Source organism: Ranitomeya variabilis, chromosome 4 (assembly GCF_051348905.1).
Source record: "Ranitomeya variabilis isolate aRanVar5 chromosome 4, aRanVar5.hap1, whole genome shotgun sequence".
Classification (NCBI taxonomy): Eukaryota; Metazoa; Chordata; class Amphibia; order Anura; family Dendrobatidae; genus Ranitomeya; species Ranitomeya variabilis.
In genome coordinates this window covers 589,199,973-589,217,870 of record NC_135235.1, presented here as the reverse complement: position 1 = coordinate 589,217,870, position 17,898 = coordinate 589,199,973, and the positions used below count along the sequence as shown (strand labels likewise).

General features: G+C 37.6%; 1 long non-coding RNA gene across 4 annotated transcripts in view; it reads left to right on the top strand.

The window, feature by feature from the left end:
- LOC143765938 (uncharacterized) overlaps nucleotides 1-17,898 on the top strand; it is a 49,686-nt gene that overhangs the window by 10,477 nt on the left and 21,311 nt on the right. For 2 of the 4 annotated variants that reach the window (XR_013213482.1, XR_013213483.1), the window contains exons 1-2: nucleotides 1,696-3,265; nucleotides 9,551-10,940. This is a non-coding gene — a long non-coding RNA (uncharacterized LOC143765938). Of the gene's footprint in view, nucleotides 1-1,695; nucleotides 3,266-9,550; nucleotides 10,941-17,898 lie in introns of those variants that run through there. The other 2 variants (XR_013213484.1, XR_013213485.1) reach the window with 2 other exon arrangements.

Genomic DNA, 17,898 nt, shown 5'->3' with positions numbered 1-17,898 from the left:
GAATAGTCGGCTCCGCCCCTATGGGAGGTGGAGCCACATATTCATGACTGTAAATGATCGGCCCCACGTGACCGCATGCAGGAGAAGCCGCGGCCAGACCAGGACGCAGCGAGGGAGGCGGGTAAGTATTTTCTGACCAGCGGGGGGGCGCACAGGGGGTGGGGGGGCGGCGGACACATAGATCTTTATTTTAAACACTATTCTTCATATTTTCTCTACAGCAAACGTTGCTGCAGGGAAGATATGAATCGCAGCTTCAGCACCATGCAGAGTGGGTACCATACGCTTCGTGTGGTACCCACTCGCCATACGGGCGGCACACGTGTGCCGCACGTATGGCCTCCGTGAGTTCCCAGGCACACGGACACGGATAACTCTGGTACCGATTTATTCCGGTACCGGAATTATCTGGACGTGTGGGACAGCCCTTAAGCTGTTAACTGAGCCCGTCGATATCGTGGATTCAGCCAACATTAGTCTAGTGTGTTTGAGGGTCTTAAAAGTCCCAATTATCTATGGTCACACTCACCACCACTGGTATATTGATTAATGTGGATGGCGTCTACAATGTTTTGCACAGGCTGCAGGAAGATTGAGGCTTGTATGGTAAAGCTAAAAAAATAGTACACACTCTTTTTGGTCTGTACATGCCTTAGCCCTGATAACCCATAGGCGAACTGAGTACTGGTGCATGCGCAGAACAAGATTGATTGCTCTGTCTACACAAGATGTGACTACCTTGACTCTTAGGGTATGTGCACACGTTGCGGATTTCTTGCAGAAATTTCCTGAAGAAAACCGGAAATTTTCTGCAAGAAATCCGCATTTTTTTTTTTGCGTTTTTTTTTCCGGTTTTTTTCGCGTTTTTTTAGCATTCTGCAAGCGTAATTAGCTTGCAGAATGCTAAAGTTTTCCAAGCGATCTGTAGCATCGCTTGGAAAACTGACTGACAGGTTGGTCACACTTGTCAAACATAGCGTTTGACAAGTGTGACCAACTTTTTACTATAGATGCAGCTTATGCAGCATCTATAGTAAAAGATAGAATGTTTAAAAATAATAAAAAAAATAAAAAAATGCTTATACTCACCCAGACATCTCACCGGCGTCCGTTCCGTATAGCTGGTGTGTGCGCACAGGACCTTCCGTGACGTCACGGTCACGTGAGCGGTCACATGACCGCTCACGACCAATCACAGGACAGTGACGTCATCGGCAAGGTCTTTCACCGCACACCAGCTACAGGAACCGAAGCGGCAGCATGCAGTGGAGGCGGGAAGACATCGAGGGTGAGTATAGGACTGTTTTTTATTTTAATTCTTATTTTTTTACCAATTATATGGTGCCCAGTCCGTGGAGGAGAGTCTCCTCTCCTCCACCCTGGGTACCAACCGCACATAATCTGCTTACTTCCCGCATGGTGTGCACAGCCCCGTGCGGGAAGTAAGCAGATCAATGGACCCCTAGGTGTGCGGAATCCCCTGCAATTCCGCATTTTAATGAACATGTTGCTTTTTTTTCCGCGATGCGATTTTTTTCACGGAAAAAAAGGCTACATTTGCACAAAAAATGCAGAATACACTTAAAATAATAGGAGGCATATGTAAGCGGTTTTTTTGCGTTTTTATCACGTTTTTATAGCGAAAAAACGCTAAAAAAACGCGAAAAATACTTAACGTGTGCACATGGCCTTAGGGTCCGGCGGCACTAAACAAACACTGCTTGGTAAACTTTAACATATTGACGGTGGTATAATAATCTGCTTACCTGGCCAGACTGAAGTAAATGATGTGCACTGAAAGATCTGTAATAGTTTCGATGAGAAAATCCATGGAAAGGTTATATAACTTTTTCTAAACTGCATTTCACCCTGTAAGGTAATTTATTTGACATTTTGCATACTAATGTATTTTACGGATATCTTAAAATTAATGAATTTAGGTCATCACTATTCTTGGGATCGCCTTTGATCTTAGGTATACATGGCACCCACCAAATATTTTAATTTTTTTAACAAAATTTAGGTAACAGACTCTTTGGTATAATGCTGCTGTGGTGGTCAAACAAGGTCAGATTCTATTTCCTTGAGATTGAAGCCAAATGTTAGTCCTTTATTTTGAGCAATGGTCTTTAATTACATTTTGTTGAATTGGGCTAGAGATGGAAAATATATGCCAACTAAGTCATAGATGTCTGTTCTAATAGTAGAGTTTAATATTTCTTTTGGCCCACATGGGAATTTGTCAGTCATTTTTTGTGTTGACATCATAGAGGGTATGATTGCAAAAATTTCTCCATCCAGTGGAACAAATTTCCATCAGATGGCCACAAGAGACAGAACGTAAGGCTCCTGGACCTTGAAAGGAAAATCTGTCCCAAGGAAACACATGCAATGTTCCACTTATAATGCTGGGCTCTTGGGTAGAAGAGGGACATTTGGGCTTTGTGGAAATACTTCTAATATCCTAGCCCTAGTAGTTTTGGTATCTGTGATCCACATAGCATCAGCTCTGAAGAAATGTCTACAAGATGTTCCTTACATGTACATCTAGGGTAGCAACAAGATATTTTAAACATGTCTCCACCAAAAATGTAAGGTAATATTTTTGATGACATCTGAGGTTGTACAAGAACCAAGCAGCTACTGAGGACACGACAAAACGATGGGTTCAGGCTCAGTAAATGTGCATTTAGCTCCCTTTCTCCATTATCAGTTGGGGACACCAAACTTCTGGGATGGTGATCATGATGACATGACTCCATGATGGTTTTGCTAAGGGACTTCCTATCTTGGGATCGCTATGAGGTCTTTTATGACTGATACCTGCCCATCACTTCAAATTTTCAGTAATAAACCTGCAGTGGGCAGTGGATAATTATACCCGCTGAGGAACTCTATGGTCAATCCACATCTCAACCCACATTCAACTGACATGGCCAATAACAGGGAGTGATGACTATTATTCATGCACATAGATAGAATACATTGCATTGGTTTTGGCACTAAACAGGGGCTGCCATCCTTTGGGCCATGATAGATGCAACCCAACTTAATTTTTTTTATTTATTCATTTTTTTAGATGTTTTTTTTTCTTCTTTTTACACACAGGACTGTGAGAGCCATTGGCATGAACATAGCATGAATATATCACAGAAGTCCCGCGGGCAGACATATTTCTACTTTATATCTCTCCGGAGTCAGGAATGTAACCCGTCCTGCAGGCCAGCTCCTGTGTTTTGCTTGAAGTTTACATACAGTTACTCAGGTGACATAACTTTTGATAATTTGTAGCACCTGGCTGTCAGCAAAAAAAAAAACCCCAAAGAAAGAAAACAAATTACCATTATTAGCAGCAATGGCATACTACAGAAATTAGGAAGAAAAAAAAGATTGTAGAAAAATGCAGCAATTATGTTTGCTTGAGGGCTGATTTGGAAGAAGCAAAATATTTCTTTATTTTTTTATTATTTTACCAAGCAGAACAAAATATAAAAGACTCAGGATGTTTTTTTACATAAGAACAATTACAATATTTTGACAGTAAAGCTCTATTTACACGTTCGGATTTTGCCTTATTTTGAATGTGATATTTGACATAATTTCCTGTCAATTTGACCAAATTTGCATTAGATATAAAACTGTCTACCTACATAAAAAAAAAGTCTAAATGCTGAAAAAACAACATAAAAATACAACAGAAACTCAAAAACTAATCATACTGCTGTAACCTAATACCAAGGCAGAGTCTCATGCTGGAATCCCTACCATAGGACCCTACACCCTCTTCGCATCCCTGATGTAGCCTCCACTAACAGCTATGGTGCTGAGTAATGCAGCATCAGTTATGTAGAAAAGCTTTTTTTCATGAATGCATGATGCGAAAAAAAACCAAAGATGGATGAAAGAGAAGAAGGAAGGAAGGAAGAAAGAAAGAAAAAAAGAAAGACAGAAAATAAATTAAAAAAAGAAAGAAGAGGGAATAAGAGAAGAAAAAGAAAGTAAGAAAGAAAGAAAAAAGATAGAAAAGTAAGAAAAAGGAAGAAAGAAGAAAAGAAAAAAGAAAAAGACAGAAAGAAAGAGAGAAAGACAGAAAGAAGATGGAATAAAAGAAGAAAAAAAGAGAAAAATGTAAGAAAGAAAGAAAAAAGGAAAGCGAAAAGAAAGGAAGAAAAAAGGAAGACAGAAAAAAAAGTTAAAAAAAAAGAAAGAGGGAGAAAGAGAGAAAGAAAGAAAGAAAGAAAGAAAAGCAGCACCCTTCCATCACCAAACCCAGTTGTGTACAAATCCAAAAACCAAAGCCTCAGTCCAAAATTAGATGATGAGAAATACATATTTATACATGTGTATACTAGGAGGGAGATAGACTCTGATGTTAATTGTACCGGAAATAAAAGAAAAAGATAAGTTAAGAGAAAAATATAAAGAAAAAGGAAGTCAAAAAATGAATGTAGAATAAATTAGCAAAAAAAATCTGAAACAATTCACAGAATTTAAATTCATGTGAGAGCGGTATAATTAGCTGCCAGTAAGTAGATCATTTTACCTGTAATTTTTTTCGCAGAAATTCCTTGTGGGCAGGGTAATAAATGTGTCATCCTGCTTGCAAAGGCAAGATAAATTGGCAACTGTAAAAACGTTACCTTACATAGTTTTCATTTTTTTTTTTATTTATTGTGAGAACTTTATCCCACCCTCCTTGTCCTCACCTCTTTCACCTGGACTCATATTTAGAAAAAAGATTTTATTTCAAGCACATTATCGGTTTCTTATGGTAAAAAAAAAATATCGCAATCCAAATCTAATTATATGTATAGTGAAGATTATTAAAATGAACCAATGTTATTAAGAAAAATAGGAAAGCAAATTAAAGTATATAATACATTGATATTACATCACTAACAGCAATGGTATGAATAATAGAAATATTGGGAATGTTAAAAATTAATATCTATCTATATATATATATATATATATATATATATATATATGTATACATTTATACAGTATGTATATATTTATAAATACATATATACTTATATCTAAAATACGTATATATATATATATATATATATATATATATATATATATAATGTGTGTGTGTATATATATATATATATATATATATATATATGCAAATAGTATATGAAATATATAGTCTAACAGTGCATAAAAATACTTCATAAAAAGTTAAATAATGAAATAGGATAAACAATAATAATAATAAACAGCATCCCCATCGTCTATACAATGATCAGAAAGTTCTTCTGCAAAGAATAAAAGGAGAGGATTACAAGACTATAGATAGACTTTGCTGGAAGCCAGGAAAACCTTTCCTCCAGGTATTACTTAGAGCTTTGAACGTTGATTGTTTGTCATCTATGAGGTTTGAATTAATAAAAAAAAAAGCAGTGGTATTTCACGAAAGTAGAAAACAAGAAGATCCACGCCTGCTTTATTTCAGAGTTCAACCAGAGGCTGCAATTTCTCGGCTTCACACCTTTCCAGTATTATGGCTCTAGGTGAAAAACTCACAAGCTTAAAAGTTTGGTTTGCTTAAAACTTGTAAATTTTTTTTTTCACTTGTACTTGGCCTTTAGCTAGAGATGAATGAATGCAATGCAACTGAAAGCCAATTTTCTTTTCACTTTCATAATTATGTCTATTGTTTACGCTATATGTTTACGCTGTCATATTTGTAATTTATATTTTTAGGCATTTTTGTAATATATATTTTTGCATATTATTCCAAAACATTCTTGTCTGATTCTTTTAATATAAACTGTTAGTTTTCATTTGTGTTTAATTGCATAAGTTAGGGTTAGTGTTTTTGTAGGATTTATTTTATATTTTTCAACAACATATATTTATAGTTTTATAATATACTTTATTGGATTGTATTTGTGTTTAAATGTATAAATTAGGGTTAGTGTTTATTTTTTAGGATTTTTTATAGTTTTCAACTGCATAATTTTATATTTTTATGATTTATTTATTTTATTAGTTTTTAATTGTGTTGAAATGTATAGATTAGGGTTAGTGGGTACTTTTAGGATTTTGTTTATATCGTTCAGCTACATGTTTTTATATTTATATGTCATACTCTTTTTATTTGTATATTTACAATTCCAGAAGAATTATTTTTTGCCATTCCACAGATTAGATGTTAAAGCCATCCAACCATGCTAATTCCCAGATTAATATAAATTATAATCTATGGTGGGGGATGGGGGTGTACATGTTGACATGAAATCCCTAAATGCTACCCTGTAATCTCATAAAAATAACTTTATTACCATTTCTCATGTTGGCATATTTCCATGTTTCCAATCATTTAATTTAATAGACTTGCGGCTGGGTGTAACCTTGATGAGCGGAGATTGGGTAACGAGTCTGTTTGTCAACAATGGTATCAGTGCAGGTAGCCACACGTTGGTGAATGTTTGAGACGTTTGGAGTCACTGGGACATCTCAAGACTTCCCTTGCTGTCAGGGAAATACAGCCTTATGTGGTGACTAGGGGCCAGAAATGACTCAACCGTCCCCCAAGCAATGCCTAACAAACAGATCTCAGAGCATACCCACCGCCATTCTCTATTGTCACAGCACAAATCATAACCAAAGGTAAAGTTCTTCACTCCAAGAACAATCAGGGGCCCTGACTCATAGTAATTCAACTTCTAACAGGACAAGACACTTGGTAACTGTTTTCATGTCTCGAATACAGTATTTGTAAGTCTTCCACCCCCCCAAAAAAATGAATAGAAGGAATAAGGTGAAGATTAGGACCAACAACCTGATGGCTTTACACTATCAAGATAACGGTGGAGAAGATGCAGATGGACCTATCTAGGCTTGTACAAGGTCGATTTTCCTACAGAACGTTCATCCACCAATTCACGATGTCTCAAGATTAAGCTGAAGACCGTTACAAAGAAAATTAAAAAGTACAATTTTTCGGAAAACAATTAGCTGCATCCAATTATTGTCGACTATTTTCTAGGTTGCTGTAAGGCTATCCTCACACGGAATTAGGGTTTACATAGACACTGTTTGCATGATAAGTTTTGGTGATGTAAAAAAAAAACAACAAAACAAAACACAACACCATCATTCGTTTAATTAGATTCACTTTTTTTTTTACCCAATGCCCATTGGTCTTTGCCTCCTGGAACCAGTTGTTGACACACTGAAAACAGCCACTCCACCAATCTCTGCCTTTGTTCTATAGGGATTGTTCTACAGGAATAGTAGCATGTAAAGCCTTGTAGGTTGCAAGTGAGCCTGCCCCGTACCTGAAAGATATTGGCAGCGTTACACAGCTGGCACCTGCCTGTGACAGCAGCGCTCAGTTAGCTCTGATCACTGCTGTTTAATCATTTAAATGCCGCTGTCAATGAATGACTGTGGCATTTAAATGGCCATAGGTTGTTATGGCAGCAAGGAGTCTCCTGAAGACCTTCAAAACTGCACAGATGGTCCTCCATTGAAGCCCAGTTATGGCTGGGCTTCATAAGAGTATATTATTTTGACTATATAGTGGAATACATTAACATTGTCGTATGTAGGCCAAGCAATCAAATGATAACCGGTGTAATTACCCTAAGGGGACTAAAAAGGAAACTAAAGAATTAAAAAAAAAAGAAAAACAAACAATTCTCTTAAAAAGTTAAACGTGTAAAAATGTTATTCTCCTTTCTGTTCCCAGTTTAAAAAATAAAAGTAAACATATTTGATATCGCTGCGTCCGCAACAGTCTGATCTATCAAGATAGAAAATTTACCCGTGCAGTCAACACTGTAAAGAAAAAAAAAAAGAGATGCCAGAATTACAGTTTTTGAAAAAAAAGGAAATCAAAACATTGCATGTAGCCAAAAATTATATCATTAAAAACGTCATTCGCCACACAAAAAAACAAGCCTTCACATAGCTTAATTGGTAGAAAAAATAAATAAATAAAAGTTACGGCTCTCAGAAGATGGCAACACAAACCCAATTTGTATTGTTAAAAATGTCAAAAATTTAAAATCACCACTTAAATAATAATAAAAAAGCTAATACAAGTTTGGTGTCGCCGTAATCGCGTTCAAGTGGGGAAATCGTATTGCAGTGTGACATTTTGACTGCACAATGAACACCATAAAAGTCCAAAAAAAACAAAAACGGAATTGGGTTTCTGTCACAATTTCACATCTCTTGGATTTTTTTTCCCATTTTCAAATATATTATAGTAAGGTGTCATAAAACTAAGGCTCGACCAGCAAAAAAAAAAAAAATACAAGGCCTCCTTTGGCTATGTTGCTGGAATAAAATAAAAAGTTATGGCTTTTGCATGGAGGTAAAAAAAAATTGGCCGTTGCGGGGTTAAAATAGCCCTACATTAGTAATCACTAAATGCGTTTGGTTTGTGCAAATCCCTAAAAGAGACATTTTTTAGTGCAATTCTGCACAAGTGTTTTTTAATCTTTTGAAAAGTTGCCAAAATTTTGAAACTGAATCCCTTGAAATCCCAGTTTGGCCGAAAAATCCCACCAAGAAGTCAGACCTGCTACACTATGTTTTTTTTTTTTCTTTAAAAGAACAGGTAGAGAAAACAAAACCCCAACATTTCTATGTTAATGAAGGTTTTCTTTTGAGGTGGACGGTCATTTACATGCCAATATCCAGAGCTCTTTTATGTGATTAATCTGTTGATAAGTGTCTAAACTAAAATTACTTAGGACAACAAAGGAAAAACCATTGTTTGTGTACAAAGATGCAGCGTGACATCACTTTGTGATGGACAGTCCAGGTGAATTAGCCCCCAAGTTAGATGACAGAATGGAATGTGCGCTTTCAACACCCAGCGTCCAGTTTGGGAGGTTAACTGTAAAAAACAATCCTGTTAGTAACCAATAATTTCTCTAATAGGTTTTTGTAGCTTTTATAGGATGGGCCAGCAAGTCACATTTTGGGATGACTCAATTACATTAAACATCAGGAAAAAAAATATTAAAAAAAAAGAATGAAAGAAAGAAGGAAAGAAAGAAGAGAAATAAAGAGGGAAGAAAAGAAAGATAGAAATAAAGAAATACAGGAAGAAAAAAAGAAGGAAAGAAGAGAAAGAAAAAAGAAAGAAAGAAAAAGGAAGAAGGAAAGAAGAGAAAGGAAGAAGAAAAGAAAGAAAGAAAGAAAGAAAGAGAAAAAGAAAGAAAGAAAAGAATGACAGACGGAAAGAAAAAAAAGAAGGAAAGAAAAGAATGACAGACGGAAAGAAAAAAAAGAAGGAAAGAAGAGAAAGAAGAGAAAGAATGAAAGAAAGAAAGCAATATGTACTGGTAAAAAAAACCTAAGTAAAGTGACTAAAATTCTGAAAGAAATAATATATATTGTTTTGTCACGGAATGGTTCACTATTAATAGTTATCACATTTTGTACATAAAATTACATTTAAATAAAAAGAACGCTAAATAATGATAAAAGAAAAATATTGACAGCTAAAAAGAAAAAGTAAAAAGTAAACAAAATGAATGCTAAAACATCTGTTTGTTCTTGTTTTGTTTTGTGTTTGCAGAAAGTAACCTACAAGAACAAGAACAAACTGAAATAACTCAGCTGAACTGGATGTGACCAGGGATGACTTGCAATCACAATAAGCCAGGAGCTATAGTCACTTTCCCAGGGGCAACCGGTCTTTTTTTTATATATCTGAAAACCACGTGGCTATCTCCCAACTGGACATTGGTGTGCTGCCCATCTAAATAGGTATCCATGATATTCCCAACTTAGAACTCACTTGTGTCTCTATATTGGAAGGGGAAGGGCTCGGCCACATGTCCCGTTTTCTCAGAAAAGTGCTACCTGTGGACACCACTCATACCTATGATTTTGTATGGACCAAAGGTTCCCAGGAAAATATCGGAGACATGTCCAATTTTGATCTGGGCGCCAGATCAAAATCAGCAATTCAAGTCTATGGGTCTGGGCAAAAAAATATCGGACTGCACTCAGATGACATCCAAGTGCAGTCATGGACTGTCAGAAAGGAGAATTTGGAGCAACTGATGACAATCGGACCCCACCAAACGCTGACCAAAGTCTGATCAGAATAATCAGTCAATTTTTATCATAGGTGGAAAACACTGACGTCTGATTGAGCTAAAAACAAAATAAGCAGCAAAACTTGGAAGTCAAAAATCCCAAACACCCTACCACAGATATTAATATATTAACAATTGTTCAGTTCGGGGCAAAAATGTTTCATATTGGAACAATATCAATTCTTGTAAAAGAAAAGGAAACAAACAAAACAAGTGATTTTAACTTCTTACTGGCTCCACTTTCAGTTCTTTACCATGGACAATTTGCCAATCTAAAAAAAAAAAATCCTCAAACCCGAAATCTTCAAATGTTGATACAAGCGATAATTTGTCATTTTGAAATTTCAGAACATTTGTAATTAGAAATGATTTATTGTATAACGGTTAAAATTAATAAAGTGGAAAATGCAAAAATCTATGTGCTATATGGAGTCATTGTCTAAACCTGTGCACCCATGGAAAATGATCATGTGATTTATGGCTTGTGTTTTATAGTTTCGGAGTGAGGGTTTTTAAAAAGTGCTTTTGATATCTGACCTCTGAGAACCCGAAGTCTTCTTGGCCGATGACACTCTGGGGTTAATCTGTTAAACTGGAGAGGTCAGGGGGAAGGGATCAGAGGTCAACAGTACAAACCTTTGCCCCAGGTGATTGCATCATAACTTATCATACACATCTTGTCTTTACAGGTGTTCATTCTCTTTATCTCTTACCTTCTTTTTTTTTTTTACTCTAGAACTCCGAGTCTCGTCTCCATTAACATGGCCATAGACACGGCGATGCCTGGCTTATGTCTCGGTCTGTCCATGACTAATGATCAAAAAAAAAGTTTTAAGACTGTCCATGAATATCAAAGACAAGTGGGTATGTCAAAAACCCCAAATTTTTTTTTTTTAAAGTGACTTTTTTTGATTGATTATCTGCTAGAAACCAAAAATTATTTTAGTTGGAGATTAATCAGAGGATTTGTATAGAAATGAAAAAAAAAATACATTAATGGCTAACTTGTCAACTTTTGGAAAAAAAAGTCAAATAAAAAGATTGATTTGTGAAAACTGGATATCAGGGTGAGTCAACCATAGGAGTGATTGTCCAGTATATGGGCTGCAAAGTAAAAAAAAAAATAGATTAATACTAAAATAAAACATTTATAAAAAATATAATATATTATATATTAAAACATAAAAACTAGATTAAAAGTAAAAATATATTCTTAAATAAACCAATAGTACATAAGCAACTTTGTAACACATCTTATTCAAGAAATCTGCTTCTTTCTCCTCCGGGACTAATTTTTCATTTTCAATTCATGGATAAAATCTGTATTCAGTGAAACATATTTTCCCATTACTGAGATAGGAGATGATCATTGGGGCTTTTCAAATTCTATGGAGGAAGGAAGAGCTTGACAGATATCCTTATAAAAGTAGACAACATAGAATATGTTCATGGAGGTGCAAGATGTCCAACTATTCATGGTAGACTTTATTTTGAGCTGTAGATAGGGTTTCCTTCACTAGGGACAAACAGTTTGCTGCCATAACCCATCGTCTAAATACCCAGGCCATGGCAGAGTGGCTTGCTAGTGCCCCAACCACTGACTTCAGGTGCCCATACAAAGGAATCTGCTGTAGAATGGATACTTGTTCGGCCAACAGTGATCTCTCCCATCTCCCGCAGACAAATGCTTGGCTTGATCAAGTGTTTTTTTTCTTTAATAGGGAGAGGGGAGAAAGTCACTGTTTGACATATTTGGCAGTGGCTCATTTTCCGGAGAAAAGAAATTGATTGATTTGGTCAATTTGAACCCCTTAATGCTCCATGATGTACTATTATTTAATGGAGCATGTCAATGGTCAATGTGTTTAGAGCGGCGGTCTCCAGAGCTGATCCTGCTCCAACTCAGGGCAGATGCTGGTTATATTGCATGGCTGGCATCTGCCTTTAACAGCATCAATCAACTCTACTGCCAATCACTGCTGTCAACCACTTACATGCTGCTGTGAATTACTGACAATGGCATTTAAGCACCACAGTCTGACTTGGCAATTCATTTGGGCACTCATCAACCCCTGATTGTGGGGAACTGATGAGTTCACATGGCCACGGGCCTACTAAATGCCCCCATGCCTGTCATGTTGTTTCTCCTATGATATCCAGCTACAGGCTGAGCATCAAAGGAGATTTATTTTTACTGTATCCATCAATAAACCAAAACCTTAAAAAAAATTGAGCCGGAGCACATGTTGGTATAAGAGCAATTTATAGGTGTGTTGTCACACTGTGGCCATTTAACAAGCAGAACCTTAGATAAAAACAAAATGATCACATACCTAGTAATAGTGCATGTGAATAATAGTGTATTTAATAAACATTGTTTTGCTCAAAGAAAAGTAAAAGCCATCCCACCGCGACAAGGTGTATCCGGTCTGGACAGTACCTAACTCTTGTAGTTCGCCTCACTATGTGTCACCAGACCTCAACATAATAAGGGCAGATCAGGACCAGATCCCTTCTGTTAACTCTCTACCCCATGTTATTTACATGCACTATTACTATTTATTTACTTACTAGAGGGTGTTTGCTCATTTTATGAGGTTCTGAAATATTGCAGTGTATTGCACAAGCGATCAGACTATCGCAACTGCAACTGAAACAAAGAAGTGAAAAGTTTTACAAAATATTACAAACTTTTTTTTTTCTAGTTAGAAATAAGAAATGTACAAAACAAAGTAAAAAACTATCGTATATACTCGAGTATAAGCCTAGATTTTCAGCCCATTTTTTTAGGCTGAAAGTGCCCCTCTCGGCTTATACTCGAGTCACCCCCACCGCAATCTCCGCCTGCCGTACGGCTACCGCTTGCCTTCACGACTAGGGTTGAGCGACTTTTGCTTTTTTAGGATCGAGTTGGGTTTTGTGAAACCCGACCTTCTCGAAAGTCGGATCGCGTGAAATCGGCCGATTCTACTGTGAGGTCGGGTTCCGGACCGGAACACGAAACCCAATGCAAGTCAATGTGGATTCTTTTTCTCTTTTTTTTTTTTTTTCTCTCTCTCTCTCTCTCTCTCTCTCCTGCTGTGTAGAAGTGGGTAAGAAACACCCCAGTGGGAGACTCGCGGACTGATGGGGAGAGGGGAGACTTGCGGACCCAGTAGCTGCTGCATCTCATCCCTCGGCGTATACTCGAGTCAATAAGTTTTCCCAATTTTTGAGGAAAATTTAGGTACCTCGGCTTAAACTCGAGTCGGCTTATACTCGAGTATATACGGTATTTGGTATTGCAGTGTCTGTAAAAGTGTCTAGAAAAACGTTTAACCCTTATTGTAAATTTCATAGAGAAAAATAAATGAAATTGACAAATTTGCTGTTACTTTGTCTATGTACCTCCTATAAAAAATACAATAAAAATCTACCAAAACATAGCATGTACCCTAATTGAGATAAATGATAACACCAGTTTGCCACGAGAAAAATAATTCCTTTAAGGGCTGTCCCACACGTCCAGATAATTCCGGTACCGGAATAAATCGGTACCGGAGTTATCCATGTCCGTGTGCCTGGGAACTCACGTAGGCCATACGTGCGGCACACGTGTGCCGCCCGTATGGCGAGTGGGTACCACACGGAGCGTGTGGTACCCTGCATCGTGCTGAAGCCGCGATTCATATGTTCCCTGCAGCAGCGTTTGCTGCAGAGAAAATATGAATAATAGTGTTTAAAAGAAAGATCTATGTGTTACCCGCCCTCCCACCCCCTGTGCGCCCCCCCCGCTGTTCAGAAAATACTCACCCGCTCCCACGTTGGCTGTCACAGCTTCCTGGTCTGACCGCGCCTTCTACTGTATGCGGTCACGTGGGGCCGCTCATTTACAGTCATGAATATGTGGCTCCACCTCCCATAGGGGCGGAGCCGTCTATTCATGATTGTAAATGAGCGGCCCCACATGACCGCATACAGTAGAAGGCGCGGGGCAGAGAGGAAGGAGTGACAGCCAACGTGGGAGCGGGTGAGTATTTTCTGAACAGCGGGGGGGCGCACAGGGGGTGGGAGGGCGGCTGACACATAGATCTTTATTTTAAACACTATTATTCATATTTTCTCTGCAGCAAACGCTGCTGCAGGGAACATATGAATCGCGGCTTCAGCACCATGTGGGGGGGACAGCGCTTACTGTAGCGCTGTCTCCTGCACGCACACGGACCCCAGACGGAGAACGTCCGAGTGAGGTCCGTGTTTTACACGGACCCATTGACTTTAATGGGTCCGTGTAATACGTGCGCTCCCACGAACACTGACATGTCTCCGTGTTTGGCACACGGAGACACGGTCCGCAAAAAATCAATAAAATCTGAACAGATGCATTGATTTTTATGGGTCTACGTGTCAGTGTCTCCGGTACGTGAGGAAACTGTCACCTCACGTACCGGAGCCACTGACGTGTGAAACCGGCCTAATGGAACATTAAAATTGGGGGTCTTTTAAAATGGTGGCACAAACCCAATTTTTTTTTCAAGTTCCAATTTTTTTTAAAGCATTATAGTAGTAAAAAAAAAATAAATATTCAAGGTTGGAATCGCAATGCTGCCGAGGAGAATCATAAGGTCAAATTATTTTAACTGCAAAATTAATGCGGTAAAAATAAAACCTAAAAACTAAGGTGGAATTACATTTATTTTTAACCATTTGAAAGCACTTGGAATTTTGTTTGCTATTTTTCCTTACACTGTATGGCAAAATGAACGGCAGCATTCAAAACTATAACTCGTCTTGCAAAAAATAAGCCTTATAAGTCTATGTTGGCAGAAAAATAAAAAAAAAGGGAGTGAATGTAATGTATATTTGTTCCTTTACCTTTTTGACCCTTATAATAATGAGTGCACAACTGATTGGCACCCAAATTGATTTTTCACGTCTATCATTTTATCGTTACTAATCTATTTTTTTTTTTTATTATTGGCTTTTCTGAGATAAAAAATTAGTAAACATTTTTCCCTTAAGTTTACAAAAAGCCCATTGTCATTGTCATGGATCCATGGCTTGGTGTCATGGATCTTGTGCAGCTATTGGTTTCATGGAAATTTTGGTAAAATATTTTGGGCAAAAATTAGCATCTTTTCCCTATGATACAGCTTTTGATGACATGTAAAAAGGTTAATTTAAGAAAATAAAATCCTTTCTTCATGATCCATGGCTTTGTGTCATAGATCTTGGACAGCTATTGGTTTCATGGAAATTTTGGTAAAATGTTTTGGCAAAAATTAACTTTCTCTGCCTATCGTACAGCGTTTGTTGACATGTAAAAAGGTTGATTTAAGAAATTAAAATCCTTTCTTCATGGTCCAAGATAAATTTGCCTCCTGGACCAGGAAGCAAATTCTGCAAAGTATCAAAGTAAAGAATCTCACTTCAAAGTTACATGTGAGAAAGGGAGTGACAACCCTCCTGGGCATCACAAATTGGCACCCAGGGCAGATTTCACTTTTTTTTAGCCCATTGGGTGGTGACTTACACTAATGTAGGAAAAGTATAGCCCTAGAGAACCTAATGACAGATATCCTAGAAATGAGCTCAGGATTTGACCTACTTTAGTTACATTTCCCAGAATCCTTTGCACCAGTTTTTTTTGCAGTTATGATAAAAGTGATTTTTTTCGCCCATGAGGTTACAAGCCGCCTCCGTAGGATTTACATGCATCCATAAATACCACACTTGAGCATGCGTTTTACTCATAGCTTCCCCTAGACAGAAAAGATTAGGAAGAGACGCAGCGATAACATGGAAAATACTTTTAACTGTAAATTGTGATTTATTTATTTTTTTAAATTTAGCCTCAAGAAGTTCTTCATAATTTATTATCAGTGACGGTCCAGGTGTTCGTGGTCGGAAGACAGAGACCTGTGGAGTCCAATCCCCATCAGATGGGGGGATGAGAATGCCGTCCTGTATTTTTGGGTTAGATTCGAGAGAAAGTGGTCATTTATTCTCTGCTGGGTTAAATATGGTAACATTTTATTTTGAGAATAGGAGGAGTCAATTTTTATTTAATTGTACAGAAATGAATAATTACTGATTATTACTTTAAACTTTTGTGACTACTTTGATGTTCTGTATTTCTTTCTTTCATTCCATTGAATAAATGATTAAAAAAAATACAAAAGACTGACTATAAAAGGGCATGCCTTTAAATAAAAAAAGAAAGTAAAAAAACAAACAGTATAATAAAAATAGCCACCAAAGTATGAAAAAATAATTAACTTTAATAATTCCTGGTCTTTAATTTCGGGGATCAATTCTCACTGCTCTGGTTTTCCTGTTCCTATGACGTCCTAATGGGTCTGTTATCTATTTTTTTTTCTTTTTATTCATATTATTTTATTATTTATTCTTGTAAAATCAATTAACCCCTTAGTGACAGAGTCAATTTGGTACTTAATGATCAAGCCAATTATTACAATTCTGACCAGTTTTTGCAAATTTGCAATTTTGCAATTTTCAAACTTTTAATTTTTGCACCCTTAACTGCCGCCGTTAAAAGGCATATCGGCAGTCATTGAGGGGTTAAAATACAGTGACTTAGAGGAGAGCTACTTTCAAAACTGGATTTTTTCTTTGAGTTTTTAACCCCTTAAAGACAAGGGCTATATGTACAAGCGCTATATGTTTAAGGCTGGGGTCACACATGCGTGTTTTACGTACGTAAGAGCGCAAAAACTACGTACGTAAAACTCGCATTACATACGGCACAATGCTTCTCAATGGGGCTGCTCCTATTAGCCGTATATTACGGTTCAGTATTATACGGCGTTCTACGGCCGTACAAAATCGCAGCATGCTGCGTTTGTCAGCGTATTGCGCAAATAATACGCCAATGAAAGTCTATGGGGGCGAGAAAAATACGGATTCCACACGGACCAGCAGTGTGACTTGCGAGAAATACGCAGCGCTGTTAGTGAAAAGTCGGTAATTCAATTGCCGGCTTTTCATTTCTCCTGCACAAACCCGACAGGATATGAGACGTGGTTTACATATAGTAAACCATCTCATATCCCCTTTTTTTTTGCATATTCCACACTACTAATGTTAGTAGTGTGTATGTGCAAAATTTCAGCGCTGTAGCTGCTGAAATAAAGGGTTAAATGGCGGAAAAAATTGGCGTGGGCTCCCGCGCAATTTTCTCCGCCAGAGTGGTAAAGCCAGTGACTGAGGGCAGATATTAATAGCCAGGAGAGGGTCCATGGTTATTGGCCCCCCCGTGGCTAAAAACATCTGCCCCCAGCCACCCCAGAAAAGGCACATCTGGAAGATGCGCCTATTCTGGCACTTGGCCACTCTCTTCCCACTCCCTGTAGCGGTGGGATATGGGGTAATGAAGGGTTAATGCCACCTTGCTATTGGAAGGTGACATTAAGCCAGATTAATGATGGAGAGGCGTCAATTATGACACCTATCCATTATTAATCCAATTGTAGGAAAGGGTTAAAAAACACACACACACATGATTGAAAAGTATTTTAATGAAATAAACACAGCGGTTGTTGTAATAATTTATTGTTCTCTCAAATCCATTTGCAGTCCCTCGCTTGGCAACATAATAAACGCACAAGATACATACCTTCTGATGTACTGTCAGGTCCAACGATGTAATCCATCTGAAGGGGTTAACTAATATTACAGGCAGGAGCCCTGCTAATGCAGCTGTGCTCCGTGCCTGTAATCCCCGGCGAATGAATGAAATGTAGGTCATTGACCTACATTTCATTCATTCGCGGTGATGCGCCCCCTGGTGGATGTCCTCATATGACCTGGAGCGTGGGAAAAA